The 26,460-nt window shown below is 38.2% G+C and overlaps 1 protein-coding gene across 3 annotated transcripts in view; it reads left to right on the top strand.

Annotated features, from left to right (window-relative positions):
- Positions 1–26,460, top strand: part of rst (roughest) — a 240,091-nt gene that overhangs the window by 139,477 nt on the left and 74,154 nt on the right. For all 3 annotated transcript variants that reach the window (XM_068298453.1, XM_068298451.1, XM_068298452.1), the window contains one exon: positions 3,026–3,102. The gene's annotated coding sequence lies outside the window, so the exon portion shown is untranslated. The remainder of the gene's footprint in view (positions 1–3,025; positions 3,103–26,460) is intronic.

Genomic DNA, 26,460 nt, shown 5'->3' with positions numbered 1-26,460 from the left:
GCCCTGGTGTTTGCCATAATGACCAAGTCGACGAATGGAAATGGAAATGGGTGTGGGAGTGGGAGTGTAAGTGGGTGGGGCAGGACAATGATGAGATGGCCAACAGACAGTGAGACAAGACAGACAGCAGGATAATGACGTTGATCAACGCACACACCCTTCAAAGCACAAGCGCGTTTATTGCGACGTCCATTTGTCTAACCCGAAACCTCTGTGCCGCCTACCCAACGCTCCCGCAGAATGCCATCCATGTCCTTCGCACGAATTTTTGTTTGTTAGTGAGAAACTCTTTTCTCTTTTTCCCGTTGTCGTTGTTGTTTCGATTCGTTTTCACGCACATGAAGGCAGCTGAAAAGTGGGAGATAGTTGGTTGGTTTTGTCGGTGGGGGGTAGTCGGCCACACCCACTCATCCGCCAACCCACCGCCCCCCCATCTACCCACATTTAAGTCGAGGAGTTAGGTTTGGCGCGTCAGCAGCTACAAAATATTTACAATGAAAAATGTCAGCAGGTATTTATTTTTATGGCTCAACATTCGTCAGTCTTATTGTTAGTTGAGGCGGCAACCATACACATACACATATACATATAGTTGTACATCAGTGTGTATGAGTGCGAGGGTTTGTGACTGTGTGTCTTTTTATTTTTTGTGGATGGGAGAAAGCGAAAATGAAAAGGGGCATGCCGTGTGACTGTCAGAGATAAAAAGCTGGACAATGTTGCCAGGAATATGGGCTCAAGCAGCATCTCATTCGGTTGGGGCTCACCATGGAAAGCTGTCACAGTCTGAGATATTTATATACCAGCAACTAATACCATAGATTGAACAAACTATATATACATACATGGGTATGTATGGATATCTGTGGCGAAAATTTGCAAAATTCAAAACAAAATATTTCGGTTTTTTTGCTACTCTCCCTCGTTTCCGTTCTTACATTTTAATCAAGATGATAGAGATAGTGAAAATGTGTTCAATCCGCCAACTGATCAGTTCTAAGACCTTATGAATAATAAATAATTATTTAAGTTTACTCAAGACAGATCCTCGAGTTGTGTGTGTGTATAAAAATGTCGGCATGTCCAGTTTTAGTTGAGAGAGAAATCAATTTGTGGACAGTACAAAAAGGCTTTACATATTCCTAGTTAAAAAGAGGCGCCGGATTAAAGCAGCGCAATGAAAAACCAAAACATCAGTTTTTAGACATTTAATATAAATTTTAAATAAAGAGAAAGCATCGAGTGAATGGTAACTCAAACAAAAGGTCAGAGAATAAGTTACTAGATATTAGTAATCAGTTCCATAAGCCAAAAGTAGATCACAAAATAATCGATAACGGAAAGAGCAGTGAGTAAAATTTGAGCGAGTAACGCTGGCAAAGTAACGAATAGCGAACTAGGAGCAACGAGTATCCAGCGAAGATAAAGTGGGTTAGAATTTAGATTAATTTCTAGTTTCCTAAGATATACAATTCTAATCCTGCTGTTTGATTAATCCTGCACTGAATCAATATTTTTAAAATTTCGTTTTCAACGTTAGGGAAACCTATTTCTGTTTCAGTTGACAATATAGCTAGACCCTCCTCGTTGAAAAAGGATTCCATTTGATGTGTTAAAGGATAATTGCACTTGATTTGTATACTGATTGTTGCAAGCACTTTGACGTCTTAATTTGAATTCTTTTTTTCTCATTAATAGCCTTGCCATTGGCTTATAAGGAGAATGGTGACTAAATTTACTTCACCTTACACCTCACCCCTTTTTTTCCTTTTTCATTTATGAATATTTATTTTGTCTCGCATATTAAAAATACAGCCCAAGCATATATACACAAATACCTACCAATAGAGAGCAAGAGCAAGAGCAAGAGAGAGAGAGAGAAGGCAAATGACTAATAGTTGTATATTTTATTAATATTTGTCTCCCTCCTCGAAAAGGGGTAAGTGGTATGCGGGCACAAAGACGTAACATATTAGAAAAGCTTTTCTATGCCTCGGACATGGCAACAACAAGCAGCAAAGAAAAGGTAAAGGGAAATACATGGATATGTATGTATGAGTGTAAGCCTCCCAAAAGCAGGCAACACATTTTGCGTGCGTGGCACTAGTAGAAAGTAGTATGTATGTATGTGTGTGCAAGTATGTAGCGCGAGAGAGCGCAAAGAGCGAGTGAAAATGCTGCCACATGTTTTTTATGTCACTTCCGTTTTTATTTATTTTTATTCTTATGCCCTTTTTTTCTTCATTTGCATTGCTGTTGTTGTTGTTGTGGCTCTTGCCCTACCCCTTTTTTGTATTATTTTCTATACACACATACATATACATATCTATACAAACATACATCCCATTCTCCGTTTTTCCATTCATATTCTCTCTGTTTTTGTGTGCCCCAGCAAATACACTCAAAGCTGTCAACGTCTGGCCGAAAACTCTTTGTTTTCTCATTAGACGTCACTCTCTCAACCCTGAATTCCCCCTGTTCCCTATCCCTGCCATTCGTTTCTCGTCCCCCTTTTCAGTTGTCGTTAGGTTCTCGAACCATTTCATAATTGTCAACATGACTTGGCAGGACAACGACAGAGTAGCGCCTCGAGCTCTGAACTCATATCTATAACCATACCCATAGCCGTACCAGAACCAGAACCAGAACCAGAAACGGCAAAAAACAAAATAAGAAAAACGACCCAAGAAGAAAATTCACAATCCAAAAGTCCGAGAGCTGCTTAAGCCCAACCACATTTCCGTATTTGCGTTGATGTCTGGAGGTCTGACTGTGGATGTGGAAGGGTTTTGCCTTCCTTGTTTTTCCACTGGCCATTTACTCGTTGATACACATGTGTGATTTATGTTTTGGAGGCGAACATAATGAGCCTTGTGATGAGAATTTTGCTTTTGGTGGCGTATTGTTGGATTAATAATATTTATCAATAAGTACATGTGTCTTATGGCAATCTGGACGAATTCAGTTTTCGACTTTCTAAAGATACATTTCTTTGTCTCTTTTCCTTTTTTCTTTCTCTCTTTAGTACTGGCTGACGCATTTTATGGCAATTTGAAATGTATTCATAACCATTTTGGTTTTGATCAGAGATTGATTAAAATGGTAAGTCTAATAAATACGATTAAATGTAACGAAACGTTACTTTAAGTTATCTTTGTTTTAGAATTGTATATCCTAGACAAATAGAAATTAATCTAAATTCTAACCTATTTTGTCTTACTCGTTGCTTTTAGTTCGCTACTCGTTGCTTTTAGTTCGCTATTCGTTACTTTGCCAGCGTTTTTCGCTCAATTTTTGCTCGCTGCTTTTTCCCTTATCGATTATTTTGTGATCTATGAAACTGATTAGTAATATCTAATAACTTATTCTCAGACCTTTTGTTTAAGTTACCATTGACTCGATAGTTTCTCTTTAGTTGTCAAGTTTAGTTAGGGTACCAAGGATTTGACAATAATTCGTACGACATTCTTCGGAATGCCAACTTTACCCGGCAGTAACTAAAAAGGGTTAATATGAATGGTTTTTTATTTTGTTGTTGGTTAGGTAAATATTTATAGCACCGTCTCGTAGAAGGAGCGGTGAAGTTGCTCATTTTTTTTATGGCTACGTGTTGATTTGTGGCGCCTTCTGTTGCCTCTGACTCATATATGTGGGGACGTGCTTGTGTGTGTGTGTGTGTGTGTGTTTTATGACCCCGCAAAAATAACAATGAAAAGGAACAAAAAATACAAAAAAAAAAAACAAACAAACTGTCATCATACGAGCAGACATACACACACACACGCCGACATATAGACAGCAGGAAAAGTTCAGCTTGGACTTCGCCTTTCATTTCCGTTTTGGCGTCCATTGAATTTGGACAAGCGCTAATTTAATGTCATTAAAAGCTGGTTCCGATTTCACTTCCTCTTCTTTCTTTCTGTCTCTCACTTTCTCTCCCTCTCTGTGTGCTATCTCTTTTACTCTTCACATTGCCTTGTAGTTTGTAGTTTGGCACATGTGCAATGGCATTGAAATTGAATAAATATGCAATTTCTATGCAATGTTTTTTTGTAATTTCAACTTTATTTTCATTTATAAAGGGAAAAGTAACCAACCAAGCGACCGCTGCCAATCTGGCATCCCTGTCAGGTGGTTTAGATATGGGTAAAAAGGTCGTAAATGTAACTATTACAATTCAAATAATCGAATATAGCTATATCTATATATATATATATTTGAAATTAGCATAAAACGGAGCATACATACTCTGCCATGAAATTGAACTGCTTTCAATCCCTTATAATAATTGTATTAGCTGACTATGATAACCAAATTTGATTTCAACTTATTTTGTATTTTGTTTCAAGTTGCCAAAAATGAATTTGATCAGTATATGAATAGCCAGCTCTTAAGTCAAATTTAATACGAATTATTTGGCTAAAATATTTCTATTCAATCAACAATTTGCTTGGGTTTTGGCTAAGAAATGGAAACTAAAAAATAATGGAAAACATTTAAAAGGACATTATTTGTGTTTTCTAAAGGATATAGAGCCGCCAATTGAAATTTGAATCCATATTCTATATTGAATTCGGTAAAAGATTTATACAGATTCTATGCTTCGAGCATAGAGTATCTGGCTGAAGTGAAGTTTTTTGAACCAATTGGTTTTTGAAAACTTTTGCATGGGCTTTTGCTAGAGAGTTTACTTGTATTTATATTAAATACAGTTAGGATTGAGAGGCAGGACAAAGGTATTTCAATAGTTTTGCACGTGTAATGGTAAATGCCAAATAGAGAGAAAAAAAATAAGTAACATGGCTCTCTCTTTTTCTCTTTTTCTCCCTCTCTTTTACACACACACACAGGCAATCCGAGTGTGTACGTTTCTCATTTGCTCCTGAATTTTTATTACAAATTTCTTCATGATGATGATGATGACGATGGCTGGCAAAGAGACAGCCAGCAGGAGAATTTCTTTTGCTTTTCTTTTTATTTTCATTTTATTTGATTTTGTTTTTTTCGTTTTCCTTTGCCTTTTGCGACCAAGGCCAAAATAAATAGCCGGCAAAAAGGAAAATCATTGCAATAGGAAATGAAAATGTTGCGGGCGAATCGAAAACGAAACGAAACGAAACGAAAAGACCAAAACTGATGGCAACCGGTACAGGTGGCAGAGCTGAAGGCGAAGCTGCAATAAGGAGGCAAAATCAATAGGAAGCAGCATAAGGATATTTAAGCAGGATATTTAATATGTGGATGATACCCATCCCCTTAATTTTTCCCCCCATTCAGCCACTATCTGGCACAAACAAAAAAAAAAAAAAAAAAAAAAAAAAGAATGTTTTTGCTGCCTCTTGCCCCAGGTAAAGGTGTCTTGCCGCATTGTGTTGTATATCCTGATGGCATTTCATATCCCAGCCACCCAAATATGACGGGTGGAGCAGAGCGCAGACGAAATCGAATAAAAAGGAAAACATCTTTCAGATACAATTTTTGGACCAAGCCACTTAAGCCACTTTCAATTTGATATCAATAATAATAAGGCATTGCCACGCCTCCTAGCCACAGTTATTGCTGCTCGTTTCGCCATTTTCTAACGTATGTTGCCCTGTGTTTTCTTTTATTTCATTTGGATCTTTCCATTTACTTCTCTTTTTTCCTTTGCTTTGTATCTTAAAGTACACATATATTTTGGCCACATATGAAACTTTCCACAACTATTTATCTTCTTGGAGGGAATCTATTGAAAATGTCTAGGTCTGCTTTGTGTCTGTGTGTGTGCGTGTGGGGCGTGGTTTCACGCCCACCATATGCTAGAGGGAACCGAAGGAGCGTCCTTATGGGGCGGAACAAAAAAAAAAAAAAAACAATTAAAATACTAATAAAGGGAAACAATCGATTGAAAGTAGATTTCTCCTTTTTACACTTGATAGAATGTAGAATACAAATTATTTAAAATATTTTTATTGATTAAAATAAATAATACTGGGGTGTTTTATAAATCGATAATGTCCTGAAACCAACTTAAAGCAATTGTATCATAGAAATGTCTTTTGACGTTCTTAATTAATAAGGTGGGTCTGAAATTTTATATTTTATGTCTATCAACTTTACAAATAGTTTCTTGTTTTTTGGCATAGACTTTAAATAAAAGATATATATTTATTATATTGTCCCGTTGCCTGGTAATCGATTCTCCAAGTTCAAAAATAGTTTCTAACAAAGGAAATGTCGTTAATTTCTACGATTTCTAGTGAGTAGGTCACCAAAACAAACTATGTACCTTGAAATCTTTAGTGATTTCTGTGATAGAGCCGATAAATCATAAATTGCAACAGATTAACCGGGATGTAAAGCTAAAATTTACTATAAGGAATAGTTGATTTACCTTCTACTTTACCCAATTTGTAATTTTTGCATAAAATTTCGTGTAGTTGTGTTTCAGTGTTTGGTTTCTGTCTCTGTCTCTCGCATCTGAGACATTGGAAATAAAATCAATAAAAAGCTTTCAATTATTTTGCAATTCCGTTGCGTTGTGCTTGTCAAGGTTTTAACCACCCAACGGCAGCAAGCACCTACCTAACATGGCAACACCCTTAATCCACTTCAATACTTCACGTCGTTTCGCGATACTAAAACGATAGCGGTAACTCTCTGGAACTATCAGCGGTTAGCAGTAAAATGCCGAAATCTACAACACATGTTATTGTCATAATATGGCAACACTAGTGTGGAAGGGGTCCTTTATTCCCTACACACACACACACATACTAGAGTGAAACCCTTTTGTTACCCTTTCCATTTCACTACATTTTGTTGCTTTCTTTTTTGGTCTATCTTGCTTTTGTGTTGACTTTTTAGCGTTCTGTCTTCACATTCATTTGGTTGGTAGCTTTATTTGCGGTTTTGTGTAACTGTAAATTACACAAACATATGTAGCAACAGTACTTGTGTATGTGTGTGTGTGTGTAAGAGAGTGTGTTTGTGATTGCCAAGGCATAATAAATTATTAAGTAAAACTCAGTATTTTGCAGTATCACATGGCAAATGGCAATGCCAAAAACGTTTGTCACAGAGAGACTTGTAGAGCAGGAGCCGTAGCTGAAAGTGGAAACAACAGCTCCCAGCCCACACAACGTATGCGTAATTTTGTTTTATGTGTGTGTGCTTTTGTGTGTATGTGTGTGTGTGGACAAGAGAGTGTGCCACGGTGTGTGTATTATTTATGCATACGGCGCATGGAGAATTGCAATTGGTTTTTGGCAGGTTTTGGTCATGTCAATTTTGCTTTGAGCACAAATCTGGTAGGTATAGGTACAGCCCCATGTACATACATATATATCTATTTTTTTCAACTCTTATATAACGGTTCAATAAAAAATTTAGGTATGTATGTACTTTACAAAGGGCAATCAGAGGTGTCAGAGTTATTGAAGTGCTGCTACGATAATCCATAAATCGATTTGCTTACTAAAAAACTTTCAAAACAACAACAATCTGGTGCAACAGATTATAAAAGATTGAGCAATCGAGTGATTCAGTTTTGAATACGAAATGAATAAGTATTAAATGAGTGTTGAAAAGTGTTGAATGAAGATTGAGTTCAGTTTAGTATCAAACGGATTTTAACTTAACTCGACTGCGCATTGAGCGAGTATTAAACGATCAGCATTAATCCAAAGGCAATGATCTGTTATTAAAAAGAGAAAGAGAGAGAGTTCAGGAATATTTTAGATCTCCTTTCTAGGCCTTTTTTTGATAATAATTTGTGAGATGTTAAGCTGAAGTTTGGGATAGCACTTAAAGAGTACATTGCGTATACGTAATTTTAGAGTTTAAAGAACTAGAATGTCCGAAAACAGGTAGGAACTTATCAGAACACATTTCTACATGGATTCTAGTTTAGTTTTACCTGCATACATTATTGAAAATTTAACTTACATATAAATATTTGTCTTCAATATCCATTTTTTACATTAACTCTTAATTCACGCTTTTAAAAATTTCCAAAATTTCCGAAATTTTCTCCGATTTTATTGGCAAATGCAGGGCTTAAAAAGTATCGACATATTATCTTCATATCTTAAATGTAGACAATATATTGAGTTTTTTTCCCGGATCCTTAAGCCAAAAAATCAGCAATGCACCCGTGAGCCTAATGTTAATATTTTCTAAATGTTAAAGTTCATGCACATAATAAAGGTAATTGAATAGGGTAAACCTATATTTAACCCCATCTTTATCCAAAAAAACCCGCTGACCAAACATTATAATGTCAGAAATATGCACAAAGCACAGGTTTTTTTTTAGTTTCCATGTTTGTTTTTGTTGCTTTTCATAAGTTGAAGTGAACCGGTAGAAGTTTTTGCTCAGTTCTTAGGCGACCCCTCGAAGGCCGGCCATGTGGCACTGTGGCAGCAGGGTGTTGGAAAAAGGCAATCGATGTATCGATTGATAATAATGATTTCTACTATTACCATTCCTCGCTTGTCCTTCGTTGGCGCATTACATAAAAAAGAGAAATAGAATAATAATAATAAAAATGTTAATTTTTGTTGATTTTGTTAATGGCACTGCCTGATGTCTTTGGTCATTTGTGGCAAGCAAGCAAACAAACGTTTCCAAAGGGTCGGTGGGCGTGCCAGTAGACTTCACATCATTCAACCCATTAAACTATCACAAGAAAGTAATTAACAATAATTGAAAAATTTCCAAGTAAGTTGACAAAAGTTTTAAGCTGAAGTTTAGCATTTGCCACTTGTCACTGAAGCGAAGGGGTGGAGTGGGGCAAAAGAATGTCATATGAATTTGTAGAGTAAAAATAAACGCCATGGGAATTTTGTTTTTCAACTTTTTCAACGACAACTATCGGCTTAATTATGAATGAAGTTTTGACTACACTTTGGGGATACTTTATGACAAGAAGCTCTTCTAGTAATAGTTGGTAGAAACTTGATTTAAATTCATAAGTCTGTGTTTTTTCCACTCTTTATTAACAACTTATGATTCAGTTAAGTGTTTCATTGCTTAGGCTAGACAGCTTGCAATTCAATGGAGGGGGGTGAACGGACATACCTAAAGCCAATTGTTTTTAGCAATTACGCTGTCGGTTATAGAATGTAGACAAGGTCACGGACCAATACATGTACGCCAAAACTGAAGATTGCAAAAGAAAAAAGGCAAAGCGGAAAGTTGCAAATCTTTCAAATGCCACACACAATCCAGCCGCACACATACAGACACAGCTTCCATTTGACAAGACAAGTGAGCTTAACCCTTGGTTGCCCAGCTGCTCGCATCCAGTTTTTTAGTGTGTGTGTGTGTGTGTGTGTGTTGGCTTTTTTATGGAAAAATGTTTGTGTAAAATCAGAAAGAAGGGGAAGAGCCAAAACGAGGGAGGAGGTGTTGGGAAAGCAAGTGGAGACAAGTGGCAAAAACCTTTTGACAACTACAGCCAACGGCAGCAAAATGCAATGACATTTTAATCGACAGGCAGCGACCGCAACAGCATCCCAAAAGGCAGAAGCAGCAGCCAGCCAGCCAGTCAGCCAGTCAGTCAGTCAGGCTGCCTCTTCCTCATTTCCCCTTTATCCATCAATCCCCTCTGGTAATATGTAATAACGTTCTAGTCACCATTGACAGCTTCCAACATCATCACCAACAGCAGCAGCAGCACCAGCCTCGCCCTCAACAGTTGTCTGGAGGGCTGCTGCCGCCTTCTTTACGTTTCGTTCCTCGTTGTTTTTTTTTCTCTCATTTTCTTATTTCTTTTTTTTTATCATTTTTCGGTTGCACTGGCAGCATCATCATCATCGTAGTCGTCATCATCATCGACTTGTGCAGCATCACTGCCTCGTCAAAACGTCAATCGGTGTAATCAAGCGTTAAGTGATTCTGCGGAAGCGCAGCGAAGGCCTTAAACATTGTGCGGGGGCAAAGTGAAGTGAGGAGAACCACATATAGAGAAGATGGCACACAACTCGAACGATTTCGCTAGCTGTCAGAAAATTGCCAGAGGAAAACAATTCCCTCTCTCGCATGTTCTCTCTTTTTCTGTCGATAAATTTCTCTCTCTTATAATTTATAATATAAAATATATTTTTATATATCCTTAGTGATAATGACATAGAAATAGATATCATAAGGCTACCAGTTAATAAGGGTTTCCCAAGCTTTGAATCAGGTTTACATCAGTAGTTGATAGAAAGGGTATCAACCCTATAATGTATGTATATACATATAAACCTGATCTAAAATATTACATTTCAAAAGTTTTTTGCATTTTTTTGGTTGTTGAACTTTTTTCACTTAAGCTTAAACAGACTCAAGATCATTTCTTGAAAGCAATAAAAGATATAACCAGTTATCTCACCAGAACAAAAACTAGTTGTGAATTACAACACAATTAAACGAAACAAGAAGAAATGATATTATCGTGCATATGCCGTTTGATAGCAATACTTTGACTAGTTTTATCTTATGGAGGCTTTAGCTTAGTTGACACAACCAAAAACTTAAGAACTTGAGGGCCGAGATCCATCTGATCCAACTTAGATTTAGGAGCTCAATCCCAACAGATATTTTAAGTTATAGGAACTTCTTTAGGTTGAACTTTGATTAAAAATTAAAGGTATCAAAGGGTTAACTGCTTAATCAATTTGTAAGCCCTCTATGACATTTCAATTAAGTAAGCATAATGAGGAGTAGAAGTAGAAGTAAATGTAGAGGCACCAACATCAGTTGATGAAATGGCTATGCAACATGCTGCTTGGAAGGAGAGCAGCTAGACCATCAGCAAGAACACTACAAACTGCAGCAGCAGCAGGCGGTCAATGATTAATGGCCAAATGTTGAAATCTGCGCCCAGGCTGCGAAAGTGTTGACTGCTGCCGTTGTTCATCTTTTCAATTCTGTCCTGTCGGTCCCAATGTCCAATATAATTTGCCTACAAAAGCGAAAGACGGTCAAAGGGGGATCGAGCATCGGGCATCGGGCATCGAGCATCATCAGCATCAGCAGGTAGTCGTGGCTCTCGAATCGCTTATCTTTATTCTACGATCTTGGCATCGAGGCATCCTTGCAGTACTGATGCTGGTGCTAGAGCTAGTGGCGGTGGTGCACCATAAACCGGTTCTGCCCCTTCGTCATTTTTACTCAGCACACAACACTCGAGCACTCTCGAGTAAAGGGAATCGAGAGGAATACCTGAGCAATGTTTTCGCGGCTTATTACGCGCGATCGCTTGCCCGCTACAACAGCAACATCAATAATAACAACAACAACATCGGCTAACTGAAGCCACCTGTGCGCAAAAAATCAAACCGAAAAGCAAAGCTTGTTATATTGGGCAGGAGCAACAGACGGGGGAAAAAAAGCCAAGCAAAGCATAGCAAATGCACCAGGCAATGAACCAGTTTCCAGTTTAGTTGGTTGGCTGGTTGGATGGATAGATGGATGGATGGATGCATGCATGCATGGAAACGCCGCCAAAGTGGAGCAGTCAAGCAGGCTTTGTGATATGCCGCAAACTGCTTAAATTTGCCTTTCCTTTCCCCCGTCCGTTGCAGTGATGTTGCGAATACAGTGCAGTGTTGGTCAGTTTCGTTTTGGCTAAAACTGGCTGGATTTTCAATAGATTCATGTCCTAAATCCCAATCCACGTCATGAAAAGATGACACTAGCGTAAGCGAGACTTGATGATTGGATTAACCGATAAAACTAATCAGTTATCCTTCTTCAACTTGTTGATTAGACTCATTGAAACAACTCGTTGGTAACTTAGCTAATGAAAATATTCGTGTTTATTTTAAAATGTCTCATACTCTGACTGTCTGATAAGGCTCGTTGGATGCATATTTGCTTTTAAGTCTCGTTGATGGGTTAATAGGACTCGTTTGTTTTAGAAACATTCATTTAAGGCTTAATTGTCTGCAATTCCCAAATAAGAATATAAGAATATATGTTCCAAAATTGATTAGAGCCATTGCAAAGTTCTTCACTATTTTACATTTAGCCATTTTTTTTGTGGCTTTTAGCGGAATTCTCGCCAAGAACTTGTTGCAGCACTGTTGCAAATGTAAGTCAGGTTTAGAAGGAAGACGACAGGATGCTCCACACGCAGAGCCACAGAACCAGAGATCGGGCTGGACAAGATGATGATGCAGAAGAAGAAACATGTTACCTGGAGTCAGTCAGTTAGGGGAAATGCAGGAGATTAAGCAGTGTGTTCGGGGGGTTTTGTTGCTACATTAGACTTGTGACCACCTGGCGCTCTCGACCAATCAGCGAGTAGCAAAGTGAATTAGTGGACCCCAATGCGCAGGAAGGTAAACTTGTTGTTCTTTTGGCTTATTTTTAATATGCGTAAATTTTTACGAGCCCATATCGAGAGGCCATCCATCCACAAACACACACACACACACACACACACACCCATACACACTCTCTTAAACACACTCCAATCTATGTATATAGTTGTAGTCTCAACTAGTTTGCTTCAATTTTTGTTCGCCCTCTTTTTGGGCGTTCCACAGACACTTGTACACTTAAGTGATTTAGTGTAAATGATTGTGCCAAATACTAGTTGAACGAGAGGCAAGACGGGAAACCTTTAAGAAACCTTTAGTTGGTTGTAATTATTGGACAAGGTGGAACGATAAGTGTAAATGGTTAATAGCCAACAACTTTAGATTGGATACGAAAACGAGTAACAACAAAAACAAAGAAAAGACCACAAGTAGGTAGTTATTTCAAGATGCAAGTTTCAATGTTGAAAATTCAAATATTTCACAGTTTTCCTAACTAGTTCAATCTTATGCAATCAAAAGAAAACGCCCACCACCACCACCACCACCAGCATCAGCAACAAGCATCACGAACAACAAACCATCTCCGAGACAAACATCACACAAATGAACACGAAATCAGTTGGATGCAGCTTACGTATAGAAACCACTCAGAGTCAGTCAGTCAACAAGAAACCGTGACAACATTTTGTCCACTCAAAGATGGGTTTTTTGTGAGGAGATGACATTTTGTAAGCCCCCCTCGTCTATATACACCTCCGCAGCTCCACCTCCCTCTGTCAACGTCATTGGCATCGTCATCGTCATCGTCGCCACCTCCATCGCTTGTTGAATTTATGTAGCGCGTTCTAATTTTAATTGCCAATTTGTGGGCATAATTTGTCCATAAACCTTAATTAACGGCGAAAGCTAACAACCGACCAGCTAGGCCAGACCTCAGACCTCATACTTCTTCATACCCCCATGCCTAGGCCCAGAGACCAGTTGAAAAGATGTCAAAATATATAAAACAAACACCTTTTAAAAAATAAAAAGAAACAAAACAAAAACACGAAAAAAAAAAAGAAGACCAAATTCGTATAAAAAGCTGAGACGAAGTCAGAGGCAAAGACGAAAGACCAAAACTGACTGTGACCCTGTGTGTCTCTCTGTGTCTTGGTTGCTCTATTTGCATGCAAATTAAACTGAAACAAAAATAACAACAAAAATCAGGGCTAGAAATCAACGACAAATGAAACGCCATGTTTTCCTTTTCTTGTATTGAGAATCATTCAAAACGGCAAGCAAATACCCTAAAAAAAACATTTAAACTAAATTTTGGACTACTAGGAAACTTTTTTTCAATAACACACTATGAAGGACTTGCGATTAGCAGTCCAAATTTGTATAGATCAGACTGGATATTTAAGCTCAAGTTTTGTGGAAATATCAACTCTAAGTAATTGATGAGTTTAAAGCCATGATTAGTTAGCCACTCAAAAAAAAAAACGTTTAAGAACTAAGTTGTTGGAATTGAAACCCTTATGGATGCCAATCAAGATTGGATTAGACTCTTTGTAAGAGTATATAACTAAATTAAAACAACAAGAAAAAAAAATTGAATCGAATGGCTTGGAATCGATATGAAAATTATATCAAACCAATGATACAACATTTTTCTATATCTTTCGCTCTCTTCCTTTCTCTCTGACCAAATCATTCTGTTGTTCATCTCCTTCGATTTCTGTCACCTTTTTTTTTCTGTTTTGTTTTTGGTCATTTCTATTTAAATTTTGATTTGATTTTATTGCATTTCATTTTACTTTACAGCAACATAAAAATGAACAAAACAGAAAAAAACAACACACACACACACACAGAGACACCAATAAAAAATGAGAAACAAAAAAAAAATCTACATCATATAGAAAATTCTAAAGGTTTTGCATAAAATTTCAAAGGTTTTTTTGTTTAGTATTTTGTTATTTTGTTTCATTCGATTCTTTCTTTGGTTTTGGCCTTTAAGCCGACCATAAAAACTGTTTCATCTTTTCATTTGATTTGATTTTAGATTCGTTTTGTATTGTTTATGTATTCCCTTTTTTATGGTTTTGTTTGCTTTTGTTTTTATATGGTTCAGCACCTTATAAGCTTAATGTAATATCATTTGTGAACCGTTGAAATGTGTCTTTAAATCAATTAGCTAGATGCAAATATGTCTATAAGTTTCTCCTAAACGTATATAAAAATCGAATGAAATATGGCAAAATTAGGCGAATTTTGTCACAATTTGCTGCGATGCTTTGTTAACTCAATCACAAATAGATGGCTAAATTCAGTTCAAACTTGGCTATCTTGGCTAATGTTTTGAATTTTGATTCGAAAATGAATTTGTATACCTATCAGAGTTCACGTTACAACGATTTTGGATCAGATATAGATACATAAAGATAGTATGGGTTGCTATAGTTCCCCTTTTAAGTGGGGTTAGGGCAAATTCCATATCATTACCACATTGATTTCGGTTAACTTGCCTTCGCCTGGGTTTAACCACAACAAAAACTCAGTTTCCAATTCTAATTGCCATTCAATATCACTCAAAGACAATTTTTCCAATTGTTTAATGCCTCCATGATTGATACCCTAATTGCTGCTTAGCAGCGCCACAAGACTTCAAGGCTCCAATGCTGCCACGAGCAAGTGCATCTTGAGCCACAAACAAAAAAAACACACACACACACACACAAACACAGTAAAAAAATGTGGAGGAGAGGGGGTGAAAAGAGAGTTGGAGTCAAATTGCAAAACGGCAGCGAAACACGTTTCCAACTCACATTTCGCTTGCGTCATTAAAATGAGCCTGATTTATGACTGGGCCAGGCCCAGACCCAGGCCCAGGTTAAGTTTTAGCTTTAGCTTCCAGGTCTCACAGAGTACCAGGTTGCAGTACCAGATTCAAGTCCAGTTCTAGGCTCAAGACTTGCCCGTGTTTCCACACTTTGGCTACCACATTTGCCAACAACAACAAGAAGAGAAAAAAAAATGAAGAAGAAAAAAAATTAGGAGCAGAAGGAGGCGGAGCAGGCGTAGACGGTCAACGCACATTTTTCCCATCGACTAGCTAAACTATATACATAACTATAACTAAGACCAAGGAAGATTCAGGCAGGCTGGCAGCTGGAAGCTGATGCTGCTGTTGCTGTTGCTGCTGATTATGCTTCTGGCAGCGCAAATCAAAGCGCAATATGTTGACTACATTTGACTTCCCGGTAATTAGACCAGCATGGCAAGAAGATCTGGATGATGATGATGAAGAAGAAGGCTGCTATGACTATGACGTTCAATGATCCAACCACCAGCAAATTTCATCTATGTGTGTATGTATAACTAAGTAGTGCACACAGGTTCGCTGTTTAATCGTAAAACCGATTCTTGATAACTGGAAACTGTATTTAAGCCGCTATTGGACAACTGAAGTCTCTCATTGTGTTGAAATCGTACGATTTGTTGCTATCGTCACTATTTTAGATTAGTACAACAAATCGAAAAATCGTTAATCGATATCAACCTAAACGATCGTCTTTAATGAAATCGAAGGAAGTATTTCTTAGCTGAGTTTCATGTCGAAATCTATATCTTAAGTTGTTTTCTGTCTTCTATAACTAAATTGTTGTTGCGTGTTGTTGTCAATGATGATAGTGACCTCACTATCTATCGTCAAAAGGTACAAATCGATCTTTTTTTTTTATCGATATCCACTTAAACAGAAAATTGAGCATATACTGTACTTATCGATATCGATCAATTGCGAGCAATAATTTAAATTTCTACAAAAATATTTTATATTTGTTTCATTCGTGTGCAAGTATCTCTTTAAAAAAGTAATCGATTGTATTGAGAGATGATTTTCTTTCCATCCTATTTAATTTGAGCAAATTACGATCAAGAAATAAACCACTGTGCCCACAGTTGGGGCTCCAGCGTCGGCGTCAGCATCACTGCCATTGATAAAGTGTTTCGAGTGTGTTGGCTTTGGCCTGGGCTGGGGCCACACCACGCTCCACACGATCTTTGGTTTTTCTTTTGATGTGAAGTGCACCTGTTGCCTGTTGCCGCTTGACGTTGTTGTTGTTGTTGTCTAAGCCGAGCCGTTGGATACCCAAACAGAGTCATAAAAGTCGCCAGAGCCACAGCCACTGAGAGAGCAAGAGAGAGGGACAGAGAGATAGAGAAAGAACGGCCACGCGCACAGCCTTCTCGCAGCTTGTTACAACTGGTTGGGTTGGCTTTTGGGTATGGCCAAGGATGATGGCTTGATGGGCTGACGGTTGGTTTTGTTGGGTTGAGCTTGTGTTTTGATTCTGGCACTGGAACTGGACTGATACTATGCCGCCGGCTGCTACCCTACCACTAGACCACCGACGTGCCTTACGTTCATACGTACTTGGATCGCAGATTGACGTCTCTGCTTGTTATTATTGATGCCCAAGCATAGTCCACATAAATTACGTGGCTCATAATCAGACAGACGCAGTCAACCGCAGTCAGAGTAGGCATATTTGGTTTGTGTCTTGGCTACATTCACACACACAACCACTCACAACTAGAAAAGCAATAACAACAATAACACATGGCCAATAACAAAGTTCCAAATATGGTTGCAAAATGTAGCGCCAGTTGCTGCCATTTGAGGGCGGATGAAACTCATCTCTGGCCAGCCAGCTGAAGGCGCCGACAGGTGCAATTACTTCCAATTCAAAGTCGAACGAATATGTAAGATTTTATTCGATTTCCGCATACTTCACTGAGTAAATTTTTTATTTCCCTTTGGTCCTTTATCTAATCGAAACTATATTTTACACCCATTCATTGGAGCAACAAATAATTAGCAGGTTGTCTCCAAAAAGGTTGAAAGAAAACACGCCGCAAAAATGAATTTTTAATAATTTTGTTTATATTTTATTTTAAAATTTCTATACCCCAAATTTCCGTAGTTCAAAACTATTCTACAGGTTTCACTAAATGATTAGGATGAACTCTGCGAAAAGGGTTTTAAAAAAAGAGCCCATCTTTTAGGAAACGTAGCAAAGGACAAGGGGCCTGGGCTAATAGGTCGCTTTACTAACCCAAAAATCAGACCTTTACTACTTTGCTAGTACCTTTCATTAACCGATATCAACTTAAGGAATAATTTCTAGCAAAATTTCTGAAAAAACTATCGTCAAAAATCGAAATAAAAGGTAAACCTGTACGTTTTTACCCAACTTGCTATACAGGACCGGCGTCATCTCATTTGACTTTAAGCACTTTGTACGGTTCTAACATAACCTCACATTACCTTCCATTGGTTATGATTCGTTTTGCGTGTGTTCTTTTATGGCTTCTCTCGGCTACCAATGTAGATGATGACTTTCTAATATTTTATCTAAGAACAAACCGCAAAGGCTTCTGTTTGCTTACACCTCAAATTCTATCTGTGTCTCTCCATCTTTATATCTCTGGTGGACTTGGTGGATCACTTAAGGGTCTCAGGTAACGTGCTTATCACTGTCTGCCGATCACGCGCCATGTTGGCAGTTTTAATTATGTTGTTGTAGTCTTTGCTCCCTTCCAGGTCCACACTCTCCGGCCTATCTCTCTGCCTCATCCTAGCTCTTCTCTTGTTCTTTGGAATGTTGACGAACTGCTGTCGCAATTAATACGCATTTTGCTGTCGTCTTCGTCGTTGTTGACGTGGTCGTCGATTGATGCCACTGCAACTGACACCGCCACAGCCACAGCCAAAGCCAGGGACCAGAGGCAATCTCGCTACCCCTTATTACCCCACTCGCTCTCTTTAACATTTCTGCTATTTATAGTTGTTTATGTCCCCACGCTTTTGTCCCCACAAAATAGTTGCAAACTGGTCGTCATCAATTGGGGGGAGTGGATATGGCAGGGGCATGGCTATTGAATTTTTTTTTCTCCCTTTTGCTTAAAATTACCTAAAGGAATTTCCATCCATTGAAGACTTAACGTTTACTTAAAGGGGAATGAAACAACCTTCATTTCAGTTAGAGAAAGAATTTTATTGTTAAAGAAAAGACGTTTTTATTTCTCTGTTTCGAATTCTGTGAATATGGCCAAGGGCTAAAGCTGAAGAAAAGGATCACTGAGTTGCTACTGTTATGTAATAACCGAATTATCATTATATCGAAATGATACTGTAGTCAAATGATCTTCGAATCAAAGGCCAAAAGATTTCACTTCTGACCATCAACTAAAACAGAACGTGGCCAAAAAACTTACGACATAAATTGAGCCTTAGATAAGGAATTCTGTTTAATTCAAAACGGATTTTTTTTTTAAATTTGCTAATCGACAATCTTTGATTGAGTTTGAAGTGTGACTCAAATGGTTATTTCTCGTACAAGCCGTATAATTATGTTTGATTTCCTGTCAATTTCGAGCAACGATTAAAATGGAATGAAAGTGATTTTTCTTTCGGCTTACATAACAATCATATGACAATCGACTTCCATATTGAATTTAATACTTTATCAGCAAAAGCAAAAATGTATCTTAAAAACTTTGCTTTGGCCCCCTTTGGCAAAATAATGAAATTATATGTAGTTCCTTTTTTTTTTGCGTTTTTTTTTTTTTGTTTTTTTTTGTTTTCCGCTGCGAATGCTCGCTGTCAGCGGCAGAAATGTTGGTTTTTCTTGTTGCTGTTGTTTGTCTTTTTTTGCCTTGCAATATGAATTGTTCGATATTTGTGGAGCAAAACGGTAAGCGAATGCCATTACCCTACCTAAGCCACCTAACCACCTATCTCTCTCTCTGTCTCTCTCTCTCTTATTTCTCCATCAACCTGGCTCGTCTCTTTCCTTAGTCAATGTAATTATTTCAAACTGTCTGTGCTTCCGCTGAGTGACTCTGGCTCCGGCTCTGGCTACAGCTTCAGCCCTCCCTCCTGCTGTCTCCCTCTCTTCCTGGCATTCCCTTCTGTCATTTCCTTTGCTGTAAAGTTTTTCTTAACGCTTGTTACACTTCTTGCCACTATTTTACCATCATCACCCACACACACACACACACACACACACACACACACACACACACCGCCCCTATAGAGATGGATGGATAGAGCAGAGTGAGGATGAGGTCTATAGTTTTGGCTTCAATTTCAATGCAGAAATCAATAAATTCGCTTGTGCAGAAATGGGGGCCAAGTTAATTTTCGTAATTGGCATCTTAACAAGGTTATCTGCATTTGCATTCCTCCACTATCCCTGCCCCTATCTCTTCTAGCAGCAGCTGCTGCTGCTGCTGCACCATCTTCCTATCTTCCTACCTTTCTACCTTTATCAATTATGCAGTTGGCGTACTTCTCCCGCTCTTCTCCAGTTCTTCTCATCCCATTAGCATCTAAATGTGGAAAAAAAAACTTTTGGCTGTCAAAAGCTTTTTGGCTGCAAACCAAATTTCATATTCGATTTTGTGTGTTTGTGTGTGTGTGTTGGTGTGTCTCGCTTACGTTTGTTCTTCTGCATTTAAATGAAGTTTTCAAATAGATAGATAGTAAAAAAAGAGAAAGAAAGAAAACCCAAAATATACACACGCACACAACATCATTCATCTCTTGCTGTGTGACCTGTAACCAAATCCTATCTCAAAAACCAACAACAAAAATTTAAAAAAAAAAGAATGAAAAATTTAAATTAAAATAAGAAAAAAAAATTAAACTTAAAAAACAGAGAGAGAGAGGGACAGAGAGAGAGAGAAAAAATACTAAAATCAAAGTCAATCCGAGTGCGTGTGGGCTCTGAGCGGCTTTATGAACAAATTTTGTAGTTACCCTATAAAATAAAGAGTTTCCCACATTTCTGAATCATTAGAGTTGATTCTCTATTCTCATACATAGACAATTAGTTCTATATGGGAGATAAGAGAGAACTTTATTCATAGTTTGTGACATCTAAAAATCGATCTTTTAAATATTTTAATCTAGTTTAAAACCTTTTTTAACTTAATTTTTACCTTAAGCCTAGTTTTTCTTTTTATTGAAGGAATATTTAAATTAAATTGTGGTATTTTCAAATGATAAAGTTGTGTTTAAATATAATAAGCGTCAATATCTTAAATGCTACTAAGAATGTCTCTTTTCCAATTGTTTTTCAAAAGATCTCCTCATATCAACCATTATATTTGTTTCCTGTTAAGCTTCAGATAGCTTTAACTCACACAACTAACTCTCACAGGAAACTATCTGATATTGAAGAAAAACCATTTATCTCTAATCCATTATGTTGGGAAAGTTTCTGTCTTACTCTATTGGAAAAGATGGCTTAATAATCTAGGAAATTATAAAAAATATTTATCAAAATCAACAGCAACATTTTCTTTGACTTAACATCTAACAATAAGTAAGTGTATACAGATATCGACAAACTTTCATTTGGTAATTTTCCTTCTTCTTTTTTTTTTTTTTGCAGTATAGATTTTGCGGCGGCTTAGGCGCATTTCCATTTTGATTTAAAAATCAACTTATCTTCTTCATTTTTTGTTCGTTACTTATGCTATATACCTACATACATATGTACATCCATAGACAGATACATAAATATGTGTATGTATGTATGTATATTGTAGTTTTTGATTTGTGTATTTAATTTATGCATGGCAGCTACTTGGCTTGACTCGTTGTTGGCTTTTTCGACTCGTTGTCGTTTGTTAATTTGCCTATTGTAATTTATCATTATCATTTATATATTTTATAATAATCATGCGTCTTTCACTTTTTCTTGCTAGCTGTCTCTCTATCTTGTGTAGATGGGGCTAGTTGGAATCAGAACAAATTTTGACATCTTACTGCTTATCTGACTTAACTTTAGTTTTGAATATTTGCACTTCACCTTAAACTAAAGTGTTAAAATATGTATATAACCACCGCAGTATGTCTATCTCTTTCATATTATTCTAGAATGATCCGATCTGTGAATTGTAACGGACATTCTTTCATTTCTGCTTTACGTTCTTATTCTCGCTGCCTGCGCTGCAGCGAATATTCTTATGCATAAGTTTAGTCTCTAATAAACCTCTACTCGAATAGGTTCTGGGCCCAGGCAGCAGAAAGTAAAACTGTGCGGGTTAGTCGGAAAGACTTGTAAGAGATTCGTTTTGTTAATTAAAGTTTGTGATTAACTAATTTGTTCAAGATGAGTACACAATTTTCAATCGAAAAACTAGATGGTGAAAATTATAGTGTATGGTCAGTACAGATGAAAAGTCTGTTGATTCATTCTGATTTGTGGTCGGTGACATGTGGTCGGTTAAAAAAAGTGGCGTCTGATACGGCTGAACAAAAGGAGTTGTTTGACAGTAAAGACGAGAAAGCCCTCGCAAGTATTTTGTTGTGCGTAAGTCCGTCGCAGATCAACGGTATAAAACATTGTAAAACCGCGAACGAGGCATGGGCAAAGTTGTCCGCGATTCACATGCCCTCCGGTCCGGCTAGAAAAATACAGTTGTTTAAGCAATTGTTGTATTCTAAAATGTTGGCTACAGACAGTATTCGAGAGCATTTGAATAATTTTTCTAATGTCGTAGAAAAGTTAAGTGAAATTCAGGAACAAGTGCCTGATGAAATGCTCGTTATAATTTTGTTGGCAAGTTTAAGTGATGATTTCGAAAATTTTGTAGTTGCCATAGAAACGCGAGACTCGTTGCCATCGCTAAGCGCTCTAAAAATTAAATTGCTTGAAGAGGGAGAGAGACGCAAGATTGGCGAAGTAGCCGAGAAAAGTGAGAATAAAATGTATTCGTCGCGTCAAGAAAACGGTAAAAAGAACAAAGCAATGAGAGAACCAAAAAACATTGAATGTTGGTTGTGCGGTCGTCGCGGGCATTTCGCGTCGAAGTGTAGTTCGAAAGAGAGAAAAGACAACGCGAGCGAAAAGAACAGTAAAAAATCTTTTTCGGTGCTCTCTACTTCTGGAACACGAATCGGTTTGTCGAAAAATGCGTGGTGTGTAGACAGCGGGGCTACAGCTCATTTGTGTGCGGACAAATCAATGTTCACGAGTATGCGTGAGCACAAAGAGAAAATCAAGTTAGCAGGCGACAGTTATATAGAAGCCGAAGGTTGCGGTACAGTGGAACTAATATGCAAAAATATCACGATCGAGTTGGTTGACGTGCTATATGTAAAAGACTTACAATGTAACTTTATTTCGGTATCAAAAGCAACAGAAAATGGCTTAAGAGTAATTTTTGTCAAAAACAAAGTGTTCGTTAAAGACAGTAACAATCGTGATTTAATGATCGCAGAGAAACACAACGGTTTGTTTTTGTTTGAAAGTAAAACAAAAACAGTTTTTGCTGCAGAAGCAAATGTAAATCAGCTGGTGAAATGGCATGATCGATTCGGACATTTAAATTTCGATAGTTTGAACAAAATGATTAAGCAGGATATGGTCTATGGTCTCAATGCTAGAGTGTGTAGTACAAATGACCTTGTATGTGAAACGTGTGCAAAAAGTAAAATTTGCGTTAAGAAGTTTCCGAAGTTTTCGGAAAGTCGCTCAAAGGAATTGTTGGGCTTGATTCATACAGACATTTGTGGACCTATGCGTACAGCGTCACAAGGTGGTGCGCGCTATTTTGCAACTTTCATAGACGATAAATCGCGTTATGTATCGGTATACATGTTAAAGAATAAGAGCGATATTTTCCAGAAATTCCAAGATTTCAAAATTCTAGCAGAAAATCAGACGGGTAAGCGTATAAAAGCCATACGAAGCGACAACGGTCGCGAGTACCTGAGCGATGTATTTGAACAGTTCTTATCGAGTCATGGAATAAAAAGACAACTCACTGTTCCCCACACTCCACAACAAAATGGTGTGGCGGAGCGCGCAAATAGAACCTTGGTGGAGATGGCGCGAAGCATGATAGTGCATGCTGGAGTTGGCGAATCTTTTTGGGGAGAGAGGCGATAATGACGGCTGCATATTTACGGAACAGAGCAGAAACTGCAACTTTGCCTGACAATACTCCATACGAGGTTTGGTATGGGAAAAAGCCAAGCGTATCTCATCTTAAAGTATTTGGTATGAAAGCTATTGTTTTAGATAAAACTCATAAGAACAAGTTTTCAGCGAAAGGGAAGCAGCATATTTTGGTAGGTTACTCCGAGACTGCCAAGGCTTATCGTCTTTACAACCCTGTCAAAAGGACCGTAGTAGTATCCCGAGATGTCGTGTTTTTGGAGCACAAGTTCATGAAAGAGTTGGAGCACGGTCGAGAATCATCATGTGAGTCAGATGTGGTAATCTTTCAGCCAAGTGAAAAACTTGATTGCGAGCATAATGATGAAATCCAAGAAAAATCTGTGGAGCAGCAAATTCCAATTGTTGATGAGCAAAGTGGTGACGAAGAAAATGCTGAGGAGGAGCAACCATATACCCGAAGAGGGCCAGGGAGACCAAAGATTGTTCGCACTGGGCGTGCTGGTCGTCCACGAAGAGAGTACAATATGCTGAATGTACTAGATGCGAAAGACGTCATTGTTCCTACCTGTATAAATGAGGCATTTAAGTCAGAGCAGTCGGAAAACTGGAAATCAGCAATGCAGAAGGAGTATGACAACCTAGAAAACATTAGGACATGGAGTTTGGTTGATCTTCCTGCAAACAAAAAGGTTATCGGTTGTAAATGGGTTTTTACCACCAAACGAGATGAGAGTGGCAAAGTTCAGCGCTTCAAGGCAAGATTGGTCGCAAAAGGGTGTGGTCAACAATATGGAATTAACTACAAGGAAACTTTTTCCCCGGTTGCACGTTATTCCTCAATCAGACTGGTGATTGCGTTGGCGGTGGAGCACGAGATGCACTTGCACCAGATGGATGTCTCTGCAGCATACCTCAATAGTGAGCTACAAGATGACGTTTATATGCGACAACCTGAAGGTTTTGTCGATACTGATCATCCCAAGCGTGTACTCAAGCTACATAAATCGTTGTACGGCTTGAAACAGAGTGGGCGTGAGTGGAACCAAAAGTTGGATAGCGTTCTTTTGAAGATTGGTTTCGTTCCGTGTGCAAGCGAACCGTGTATATACACGAGCAAAGTCAATGGGTATTTATCTATTATTGTTGTATATGTTGACGATTTTATACTTGCATGTACCAGAAAAGACGACGTGGCCTACATAAAGCAGCTCATATCAAACGAATTTGATGTGGTCGACGGCGGTGAACTCCATCATTTTTTGGGGATGGAAATCGAGCGAGATGGCAAGACTGGCAATGTCTCCATAGGCCACAAGCAGTACATCGAAGGCTTGTTGCATGAATATGGTATGCAGGACTGCAAGCCGAACGCGACTCCTCTAGAGGTTGGGTTCCAGACGAAGTGCGATAGCGATGATTGCGGTCAGGTGGACAAGACACGCTATCAATCACTCATTGGTTCGTTATTGTATTTGGCGTTGACTACACGGCCAGATATAATACACTCTGTGGCTAAATTGGCGCAGAGAAATTCAGATCCGCACAAGGAACATGAGGTTGCAGCCAAGAGGGTATTGAGATATCTAAGAGGTACCTCAGATGTGAGACTCCATTATAGCAAAACTGGTGTTCCTATCCACTGTTTTGTTGATGCGGACTGGGCTGGCGATTGCAACGATCGGAAGTCGTTCACTGGTTGGTCATTCCTTATTGCTGGAGCGGCGGTGTCATGGGAATCAAAGAAGCAAAATCTGGTTGCCCTCAGTAGCACGGAGGCCGAGTACGTAGCACTTTCTACAGCAGCCAAAGAAGCGATATACATCAGAAAGCTGATCAACGAGATGGGATTCGGGCCGATGGCGAAGCTGATAATTTATAGTGACAACCAGAGCGCACAATGTCTTGCTAAAGATGCTAAATTTCATTCACGTAGCAAGCATATTGAAATAAAATATCATTTTGTAAGGGAAATGTATAAAGAAAATGTAATAGATATCAAATACATTCCCACAGATAGTATGACCTCAGATATATTAACAAAGAACTTATGTAAGGTCAAACATGTAAAGTTTACAGAAATGTTGGGATTAAAATAATTTTTGTACAAGATAGACTTCGCGTTGAGAAGGAGTGTTAAAATATGTATATAACCACCGCAGTATGTCTATCTCTTTCATATTATTCTAGAATGATCCGATCTGTGAATTGTAACGGACATTCTTTCATTTCTGCTTTACGTTCTTATTCTCGCTGCCTGCGCTGCAGCGAATATTCTTATGCATAAGTTTAGTCTCTAATAAACCTCTACTCGAATATAAAGTCTGCTTACAAACTTAAAGAGGGACCCTTTGACCTTTGTTTTTTACAGGGTAACCCAAACTCGATGAACCCAATCAGATTACGTGAAGTGTTTTAAGTTAGTTTTTACCTTTTTGATGCATGGCCCAAAGACAGTTAAATGGACATATATGTATAAGCAAAGTGTGTGTGTGTGTGAGTGTGCGAGTGTGTTAAGTTGTCATTATGATTGACAACTTGGATACGTGTTTTGATTTTGTAATTGCAGCAAAGTGGTTGGAACACAATTCTCGTCTTAAACTTTAAACTAAAGTTTCTCATTAAAAAAGAGAGTGACGATTCGAAATTGTTATCTATTCTTGTTTTTTATGTTTCGAGAAGCCAGTTTTTAATATTATTTTCCAGTTGTAGTTGTCGCCCTCGATTTGCTTAGCCCCCGGGGTCTATCCACTTTTCTGCACCGCCCTTTGCAATTTCATGCAAGCAAATTGAATCTACCTTCTGTTAGGCCATAAATTGTATAAATTGTTACAATGCCACCCCCAAGCAGCCCCGCACGTCACCAACGGTGACCCCCCTCTCATCACCGACGCCCACTCTGTCTATCCGAAATCCAATGTGCCAAACCAAATCAGTAAAACCAAGTTACGTCCTGTTTTTTCCTTATATTTTTTTTTCCTCTTTTGAGGGGTTCCCAAGAAGACGTAGACGTAGACGAGGACATGGGTAGATGGTGGAAGATGAGGAGAAGGGTGGCGGACCGACAACGACAACGACGCAGTCAAGCGGCAAAGACGGCGGCGGCGGCAAAAGAAAAAAAAAAAAGAAAACAGCAACAACGAAAAAATAAAATAAAATGCCAGGATAATCAATAAATGAAATTCAATTTGCTGCGCCATTTGCGC

The sequence above is a fragment of the Drosophila tropicalis genome, unplaced genomic scaffold (assembly GCF_018151085.1).
Source record: "Drosophila tropicalis isolate 14030-0801.00 unplaced genomic scaffold, ASM1815108v1 contig_867, whole genome shotgun sequence".
NCBI classification, from domain to species: Eukaryota; Metazoa; Arthropoda; class Insecta; order Diptera; family Drosophilidae; genus Drosophila; species Drosophila tropicalis.
The sequence above is the reverse complement of the archived record's forward strand: the minus strand, read 5'-3'. Positions and strand labels throughout refer to the sequence as shown.